This window comes from Silene latifolia, chromosome 3 (assembly GCF_048544455.1).
Source record: "Silene latifolia isolate original U9 population chromosome 3, ASM4854445v1, whole genome shotgun sequence".
Taxonomy (NCBI): domain Eukaryota; kingdom Viridiplantae; phylum Streptophyta; class Magnoliopsida; order Caryophyllales; family Caryophyllaceae; genus Silene; species Silene latifolia.
In genome coordinates this window covers 4822556-4832695 of record NC_133528.1, presented here as the reverse complement: position 1 = coordinate 4832695, position 10140 = coordinate 4822556, and the positions used below count along the sequence as shown (strand labels likewise).

Sequence of the window (10140 nt, the reverse complement as noted above, 5' to 3'; positions counted from 1 at the left end):
TGAAATGGTTTCGTTGAGGTTGAGGGGGTCCCCGATGTCATTCCCGAGGATGATGTGGTGGAGGTTGTTCCTCCTCCGAGATTCGTCTATGTCTTATAAGGGGTTGAGTATTCTCCTAATAAGGCTTTGGCGAGTCTCTTTCCATGAGGCTAATCAACTCAAACCCGCTTTTGAGCATTATATAAAGGGCAGGGGTCTCATTCCTCATGGGGCTGAAGTTTGGATTCCTGAGAATGGTCCTATCAGGGCTAATTGGAGTAGCCCTGGTTGGTTCTGTATTTTTGAGTGGGCTTTCAGGGGTGGTGGTCAACTTCCCCTTTCTCCTTTTATGACCGAGGTGATTAGGGCTATTAGGGTTCCTCCGTTTCAACTCATGCCAATGGTTTGGAAGATTGTCCATTCTATTGAGCATTTATGCTCTAAGCATAAGTTGGTTATTACCCTGGATGATTTTAAGAACGTCTATCACCTGAAGAGTCATTCTCTTTGGGAGGTTTAATTTTCGAGTCGGTCAAAGATGGCTCACCCGATCACCAATTTTGATTCAGGGGATGATAAAGGTGGGCTCAAACTTATATGTTTATCAGGTGACTCAATTGCCCCCCCGACTGGACTATCTTAATTACCCAAATTGTTGAAGGAGGTAATCTTTCTTTCCTGCATTATTTTTTGGTTTGGTAATAATATTTTTTGGAGAGTTTACTTACTTTGCCCGTGCTTTCTTTTAGTAAATGACTGGGTGAATGATCCTAATGCTGAGGGGTCGGCTGACCGGATAGCAGCGTTTATGGCGTTGCACGAAGAGGAGAGGGCTTGGCCTGCCTGTCTGGGGCAAGCTGCTATGCCTCGTTTTAAGAAGGCTAAGTTGAGCACTTATAAGCCCGTGAAGAGCACTAAGGTTCCAGGGGCATCTTCGTCGGGGAGTAAGTTCTTTTGCTTGTTTTGTCATTCTTTTCTGTATTGGATTCATGCTTATATTGCTGATTTAGAAACTCGTCGTGCAGCTACCAGGGCTTCTGCGTAATTGCTAGTTTTGGTCTGTCTTTGGTGAAGGCAGGGGTTTCTCAAATTACAGGGGAGAAGTCAAAGAGTAGTGAGGCAACGGGGAGTGATAGTCTTTTGTTCAAATTCGGAATCGTGCGGGGGCTCGGTTGGTGTCGCCTGAAAAGATTGTGGATGAAAGTGATCGTCCCGAGAAGAGGAAGAGAGTGGATGAGTCTTTGGGAGGAGTTCATGAGGTCAAGGGAGTCGGGGCTCGTATGGATGAGGTCCAGGTTTGCTAAGGATCAAATTCAGGCTCGGGCTTTTGTGGTTGATGATCCTTATTTCAAGTACCGAGCGGAGGAAGCTTCGCTCGTGCTTTGGCCGCTATGTATCGTTCCGGGATTATGCTTTGCCAACCTGGTTACCATGCTTCAGGAGGTATATATTTTTTGTATTTGTTTGTTGTGGGTTTTTGTGTGTGTTTTTTTTTTGTGGCTTAGATGGGCATTTTCTTTTGTTTTAGAATGTTAATGATGTCTTTGAGGAGTGCTGTCAACCGGAATCATCCATGGTCTAAAAATGCCTTGGATTGGGAGGTACAAATCTTGAAGAAAGATGCTTTGACAAGTTTAAAGCGATTTGGAGGTGTCCAAGGCCGAGAATCATTCGTTGAAGGAGGATAATGAGGCGGGGAAGGCTCGGTTCTTTGGTGGAGTCTGCTAAGTGAAATCTGCTCGGGATGCCTTGAAAGCTCTTCGAGGCTAAGTTTGATATTGCCCAGAAGAATTGAAGGTGAAAAAAGGCTATGCGGGAGCGATTAAAGGTAAATGAGGAGTTGGTGTAGAGAGGGATGAGGTTCGGGCCGGTATAAAGATGCTTTGCATTGTATTTCTTTGGCAAGGGTCGTGTGGATGCTATGAAAGAGCCTGCTGAAGTCAGGCCTTTTTGGAATCCTGATCAGGAATTGGCTGATCTCAATATCACTTATCCTGAGCTTTGTAAGTTGCATGCTGACGAGGAGGTGGACTCTTGTAACACCCCGTATTTTATTAAGTTGGATAAAATTCTGTTAATTGCTATTTTGAATTTAATTACATCATTTAACGATTTATATATATATGCTTAGCTAATTAATTAATTTCATCATAATTCGATACGTTAATTTTAATAATCATTAATAAGTTTATTTAAAGTTAGTTCGAGTTTATTTATTTAATAATTTCCGTTTCTTTACGAGTCCTTACGAAAGTTGTTTTAAGTGAACCCTAGATGGATTTTGGGAACAAAACCGTCCAATTAGCTATTTTGAGCTTATTTCACTAAAATAGCAATTTTTATTAATATCCGTTAGTTTCGTAAAAATCGTTAATAATTCCGATTCAAGCTGATATTGTATTATTTACGTTAACTAGCTGAGTTTATTTTATTTTCACTCATTAAATTTATTTATTATTGATTCCGTTTTATTACAGAAACTTTTACTTAAATCGGTTAAATTTAACTCGAAACGATTTTAATAACGATCGAAGTTTCTTAACGACGAAGAAACGTACGTATAATAAATAGCAGGCTAGCAGGCTGCTGTCTCATTTCTAATTTCTCACGTCAACTTTTCTTCTTCTTCGTTCTTTTTGTCAACTTTTCTTCTTCTTCGTTCTTTTTGTTTCTTCTTCTGGCGAATTCTTATTTCCTTTTCAAATTTGATCTGTTGATCGACGTCGGTACTTCGTTCCTTATCCGTTTTCAACTATTTTTGTTCCATAGCGCTCCTTTAAATCGTTCTCGTCAATCCGTTGTAAGTAAAATTCATTTTCGTTATGTATTTTTACAAACCCAATTTATATTTTTTTAGCTTTGTTTATTATAAGACGGTTATATGTACTAAATAGACGGTCTGGTAGAATAATTGTTAGTCATAAATGATTAGTTCAATCGGAAAAAGGTAATAATGATAGGTTACTCAGTATTACTTGTTAAATATGTGTATTTTGAAAGCTGGTTAGTCTGTTTTATAGTTGAGACGGTGTATAATTATATATAGGGATCATTATGGATGTTAATTAGTCAGTTGTATAGTTGAGACGGTGTATACTGATATGTGGAGATGATTGAGACGGTGTATACTGACCTCTAGGGATCATTTGGGATGCTAGCTAGTAAGTGGTATATTTGAGACGGTGGATATCTTGACATGTAGAGATCGTTTTGGGATGCTATTTGGGATCTTGTTTAGTTGTGGTATTGTGCGAGAAATTAGAATTTGTTTTTGAGTCCGCTTTGCAGGTACTTTGGGACATTTTTGGGACTGTTTTGACTCGGTTTAGGACTGGTTTAGGATTGATTGAACTCTGTTTTGATACCATTTTGTGTGCAGCTTTCAGATCGTTTTGGGACAATCGAAATGGAGGCCGTGTGGGCTGTTTTGGCCTCGGTTTTGGGAGCCGTGACAGGCTGGTTTGGGCTCAGTTTTGGGACGGATAAAATGGTGCTTTATGGGACTGTTTCTAGGGCGTAAAAGTTGTGAAAATTTTCTTGGTATGCCTGTCAAAAGGGAGGTTCATAATGGTTTATGAACATAAGACAGTAGCTAATGAATATGATTTACATGTTTTGATTTAAATTAATTTCCGTCTCATATTTTATATAAAGATAATTCGTTAATATCGTCCTTTCACATAATTATTTTAGGTGGCTCATATGTGGTTGAAGAGGAAGAGTAATTTTGGGTTTTAGAAGCTTTCTCAAGTTATTGCTTGTCTCTTTGCTAGCTTAAGGTTACTATTCCGAGTTACTCGACGAGTTAATGTCACATTAGTAGTAAATGTGGTGCCTGTTGTTTGTTAAGTGTTTAGGTGATTGATAATGTGTTACTTTCGTTTTTCACATGATAGAAATTAGAAATAGCATGAGAATAATATTGCGATAAATTTGTAATTTGGGCCAAAGCGAGCCAAGACTCGAGTGGGCATTGACCGAACGAGTTTGGTCAAGCTAGGTTTAAACCAGTCAGCCTCGATTTAACCGATGACCCGTCGCGGGACTCGGGTCGAGGGTTTGTCTTTGAGGTGAGATTGGTTATTGGATGTTTTACGTTAATTCATTTCACATGTTGATTGTTGGATGAATTGGTTGCCTTATACTTCAGTCTTCTTGTCTTGTTGCCATTTTAGCTTGTTCTCATGAATTATGAGATTAACGGTTAGCTGGAATTTGGGTTATTATTGATATTGAGGATATTGTTGGATTGTTCTGCTGAATAGACATTTATATAGCCTTTCACATGATAGAATGTTAGCATTTATGTTGGTAAGTTGGACTCTTTGCCTCTTATGGTTAAGTGGGTGTCTTACTTGTCTTGTGTGGTGTGGGCTAAAGTATTCAAGCTGGGACTAGCTGGGACTAGGTCCTAGGTGAGTGTTTCGGCCTTCATCATAGATAGGTCTTTATAGTCTCTGACGAGTATATGTTCACTGCTTGATAGCCTTTGTGTTCCTGACTAGTGGATTTATATCCAAGTTGGGGCATGACCTCAGGTACTAATTTTGATAGTATGGGGTCAGCTTAAGTACTAGCCAACCCTTCGGTGGTGTCCTTAGGGTACTCACTTCACTTTGTTTTAAAAAAAGTTGTGGGTCTTGGGTGCGGTGGTGTGTATCCGCATGTCTAGGTCTCAGTGATTTTAGGCTAGGGTTGTGTTGTCTCTTGGCCATGTTTTCTTAATAGTAACACGAGCCAAGATACCGGTTCGATTACCTTCCCTACCTCGTGGTATAGACTCGAGTTACAAAGTGACTATTGACGGGACTAAGAACTTATGCCTGTCTTTGATATATTGCCCTTTCTTGTTTGATGATTCTATGAATCATAGAAGGTGAGATGCAAGCCGGCTATGGTTGATAGAGTTTGGATTCCTGGATGTTATGTGACTCACATGATAGTGTAGCTTGAGTCGGTCTAGTATTCACATGCTAGGACTATGTGTTGTTATATTGTTGTTCACATGATAAGCACGATTGTCTAGCATCTATATGCTAAGGCAGTGTGTGATTCATATTCATATTCTTATGTTTACATGTTATATTAATTATGACATTTCGTGGGTTCGGGAGAACTCGGAGTTACTCCCCACCGATTTGTGGCTTTCGTATTTGTATAAAATGCGAATGACAGGTAGGTGATGCATATATGGGGTACATGGACGAGCTAGCGAGCAAAGTAACCTTGGGACCTAGACTGGTTTTATTTTATGGTGACCCTTAAACCCTTTTTATGTCACATACATTTTAGGGACATATGTCTCCCTCTTTACATTTGGTTGTATAATTTGCTATTCGTGACTTTAGCGATGGTTATGAAACTTCTAGTTAGACCTTGTATGTTTGACACCTTCCAATTTGGATATCTTTATAACAGGTTCAGGTTTTAAAAATTACAGGTTTTTACCCAATTGAACCTATTACAAACACATCCTGTCAGTTTTTCTGTAAAATTACGTGTTTACTTTTCCGCGATAAGTGAGGGTGTCACAGTTGGTATCAGAGCATATTTGCTCCCGACGCACGTTTGTGCACCCTACTATAAATAACTTGACCTTAAAATAATAAACTTGAGAGACAGGTAGGATGGGTAGATTTAGGATCTTATGTTGTAGTCTCTTTGTGTTTGTTCTTTGTTAGGTACTAACCTGTTTGTTGATTGTCATTTAATAATTATTGCGTTCTTGGATCAATGACCGTGAGCTTATCTATAGCTAATGGAGTTATTACCCTTATTATAAAAAAAATTTGAACTAAAGGTTTTGAAAATATTTTAATGTTTTTCACTGGTTTTAACGTCAATTAGTGTTAAAGCTTGTTATTGGAGACGTCTGATAATTAGTTTTATCATTTGTTGGTGTAAAAATGTATTTTTATGTCTTTGAATTGGAATATTGATGTTCTTGAGTGATCGCCAAGAGTATCTCCATTCCATTGAAAGGACACTTATATTTTACGAAGATCAAGATTTAGTGCCGATTGCTGAGGATTGAAGATTTGTTCAACCTTTGAAGAATGCTTTTACTTCCTTGAAGATGTTTCTCTTTCTTTTTGTATCTCGCCTTATTCTTAATCTCTTGGTGCTTATCCTCCTTCTAAACTCCCTTCGCTTTTACTTTAAAAGCTACGCTTGGACTCCTAACTTGTCTTTTGTTCTTTGCTTATCCTCCCTTAACGCCATTTGATAGTACTCTTTCTTTTGAGGAATGTTGACTTGGGTTGGAAAATTCGACTTTTGAGGAGATTGTTTGTGTTTGATCCTTAACCCTGGCTTTGAGAAGTCGTGATGTTAGAAAGACTTAGGTAAGGTGATGAGACATACTTAGTGATTCTTATACCTAGTTCCTTGACTAAGTAAGTCGAGTTGTGATTGGCTTCCATAATCACTTTGGACATGAGAGTTTGATAATGGGTATGACCATATGAGAAAAGCTAATGTGGGATTATTAGTTGGCTCTTGAGAGTTCTTGAGTTGAGAGAGATTTAGTATTGAGAAGAATTTGTTAACCCTATAGTTTTATAGACCTTGAGGTCGCATTGAGTACTTGAGATGATGGGATGATGTCGTAGCTGAGTGTAGCTGGGTGTAGTTCCGCTTTTGGGAATCCTTGATAAGTAAAAGGATAGAGAAACTTGAGATCCTATTGATTTTTCAGATTTTGGGGTTGGTATGTTACTACCTTGTTTTGAAATGAGAACCTTGTGGAATATTTGAGGAACCTTCTCTTGGAGTTTGGAGCTTGGTATTGGGATTCTTGATTGAAGGTTTATTTTTTTTAAGGAACCCATAGTTGTCACTAGTTGGATACGAATATAGCTTTGTTGGAAGCCTTGACCTTAGGCTTGTGAAAGTTGTTTCTGGATGTTTGAGGATTTGGAGCGATGAGATCACACTTATAGTGGAGTACCTTGTTTCAGGGAATAGATTAGGATGAGGTAACATAAGCGATTGAGGAAACCCTTGGGAGTGATGTGGTTATGAGTTTTGTTGTTAGGAAGTTTCCGGAACCATTTTGAGTGATGTTGTTGTTTGAGATAAGAGTGTCTGGCGTTCCCTTGTTGGCTAATTTCCCTTTCTCCTTGATCATAAGCGTTACCGTTCATACCTCATTTCCTCACTTCATCTTGCTCCTCCTTTAAGTTTGACACTCGTATCTTGTGAAACTCTATCTTTAACATCCTTGTAATTTTGACTTCAATTTTTACCCTATGAAAGTCATTATAGCTCTTTTGTTGGTTAAGTTTGAGCACTCTTAACATACTTTGTTTTTATGCTATCTAAGTTACTTTCCTTTTTGGTACAACTTCTAAACTTTCAAGCTACCAGTTTCGATTCTTTTTTTTAAAAAAGTTTATGTCACTTCTGCAAACCTAACCTATTTTAAAGATTTGAAAATGAAAATTCGATTTAATTCTCTAATTGCTCTTTGAGTATAGACTTCTTTATCATAGTTTTGAGTTGCTAAACCTGAGATTTTTTTTAAATTTTATCCAATTTCTGTTAACTTTGATCTATTTATGACTTCTTTGTCAAAGTTTAATGTTACATTTTCAGGGATTTGACCCCCAATTGGGTTTAAAAGTGAAACCTTTATTTCTATTTTGGCTTTTTGCAAAAGAAAATTTGGGTAAATTACCTTTTCTTTTGATTTTAACGTTGATCGGATGTTAGAACTCGTTATTAGAACTGTTTAATAACTTGTTCTACTCTTGTCGACGAGTGATTTTCGGTTTTAAATTTGTCTTTGACTTGGAAAGTTAGCGCTCTTGTGTGCACGACAAGAGCAATTTCGTTCCATGAATGAGACTTATACATTTGAAAACTTTTCATTAATGTTTCTGAAAGTATTTTGATTTTCGATTTATACAAATGATTTGCCTTTAACCTTATCTTGGATTTGGAATGTGATGTTCTTGAATGCGCAACGAGAGCACTTCCGTTCCTTTGATGAGAATCTGGTTCTGACAGAAAATTTTATTTGAAACTTTGAAAGAATTTTAATTCTTACTATTTGCAACCTTTTAATATTTTGGGTTACCAATTTCAAAAATTCCAGTTTTATTTTCATAACCTTCTATTTCTACTTTCAAGTTTCGAGGACGAAACTTTTTAAAAAGATGGGGTGATTGTAACACCCCGTATTTTATTAAGTTGGATAAAATTCTAATTAATTGCTATTTTGAATTTAATTACATCATTTAACGATTTATATATATATGCTTAGCTAATTAATTAATTTCATCATAATTCGATCGTTAATTTTAATAATCATTAATAAGTTTATTTAAAGTTAGTTCGAGTTTATTTATTTAATAATTTCCGTTTCTTTACGAGTCCTTACGAAAGTTGTTTTAAGTGAACCCTAGATGGATTTTGGGAACAAAACAGTCAATTAGCTATTTTGAGCTTATTTCACTAAAATAGCAATTTTTATTAATATCCGTTAGTTTCGTAAAAATCGTTAATAATTCCGATTCAAGCTGATATTGTATTATTTACGTTAACTAGCTGAGTTTATTTTATTTTCACTCATTAAATTTATTTATTATTGATTCCGTTTTATTACAGAAACTTTTACTTAAATCGGTTAAATTTAACTCGAAACGATTTTAATAACGATCGAAGTTTCTTAACGACGAAGAAACGTACGTATAATAAATAGCAGGCTAGCAGGCTGCTGTCTCATTTCTAATTTCTCACGTCAACTTTTCTTCTTCTTCGTTCTTTTTGTTTCTTCTTCTGGCGAATTCTTATTTCCTTTTCAAATTTGATCTGTTGATCGACGTCGGTTTTTGTTCCTTATCCGTTTTCAACTATTTTTGTTCCATAGCGCTCCTTTCGTCGTTATCGTCAATCCGTTGTAAGTAAAATTCATTTTCGTTATGTATTTTTACAAACCCAATTTATATTTTTTAGCTTTGTTTATTATAAGACGGTTATATGTACTAAATAGACGGTCTGGTAGAATAATTGTTAGTCATAAATGATTAGTTCAATCGGAAAAAGGTAATAATGATAGGTTACTCAAAGTATTACTTGTTAAATATGTGTATTTTGAAAGTTGGTTAGTCTGTTTTATAGTTGAGACGGTGTATAATTATATATAGGGATCATTATGGATGTTAATTAGTCAGTTGTATAGTTGAGACGGTGTATCCTGATATGTGGAGATGATTGAGACGGTGTATATTGACCTCTAGGGATCATTTGGGATGCTAGCTAGTAAGTGGTATATTTGAGACGGTGGATCTTGACATGTAGAGATCGTTTTGGGATGCTATTTGGGATCTTGTTTAGTTGTGGTATTGTGCGATAAATTAGGATCATTTTTTGAGTCCGCTTTGCAAGTACTTTGGGACATTTTTGGGACTGTTTTGACTCGGTTTAGGACTGGTTTAGGATTGATTGAACTCTGTTTTGATACCGGTTTTGTGCGACTTTCAGATTGTTTTGGGACGATCGAAATGGAGGCCGTGTGGGCTGTTTTTGCCTCGGTTTTGGGAGCCGTGACAGTGGTTTGGGCTCGATTTTGGGACGGATAAAATGGTGCTTTATGGGACTGTTTCTAGGGCGTAAAAGTTGTGAAAATTTTCTTGGTATGCCTGTCAAAAGGGAGGTTCATAATGGTTTATGAACATAAGACAGTAGCTAATGAATATGATTTACATGTTTTGATTTAAATTAATTTCCGTCTCATATTTTATATAAAGATAATTCGTTAATATCGTCCTTTCACATAATTATTTTAGGTGGCTCATATGTGGTTGAAGAGGAAGAGTAATTTTGGGTTTTAGAAGCTTTCTCAAGTTATTGCTTGTCTCTTTGCTAGCTTAAGGTAACTATTCCAAGTTACTCGACGAGTTAATGTCACATTAGTAGTAAATGTGGTGCCTGTTGTTTGTTAAGTGTTTAGGTGATTGATAATGTGTTACTTTCGTTTTTCACATGATAGAAATTAGAAATAGCATGAGAATAATATTGCGATAAAATTTGTAATTTGGGCCAAAGCAGGCCAAGACTACGAGTTTGGGCAGTTGACCGAACGAGTTTGGTCAAGCTAGGTTTAAACCAGTCAGCCTCGATTTAACCGATGACCCGTCGCGGGACTCGGGTCGAGGG

At 36.9% G+C, this 10140-nt stretch overlaps 1 long non-coding RNA gene across 1 annotated transcript; it reads left to right on the top strand.

Annotated features, from left to right (window-relative positions):
- Positions 1–3520: 3520 nt before the first annotated feature.
- Positions 3521–9856, top strand: LOC141645846 (uncharacterized). The gene is made up of 3 exons (XR_012545182.1): positions 3521–3758; positions 5155–5233; positions 9771–9856. It is a non-coding gene; the product is annotated as an uncharacterized LOC141645846 (long non-coding RNA).
- Positions 9857–10140: the final 284 nt, after the last annotated feature.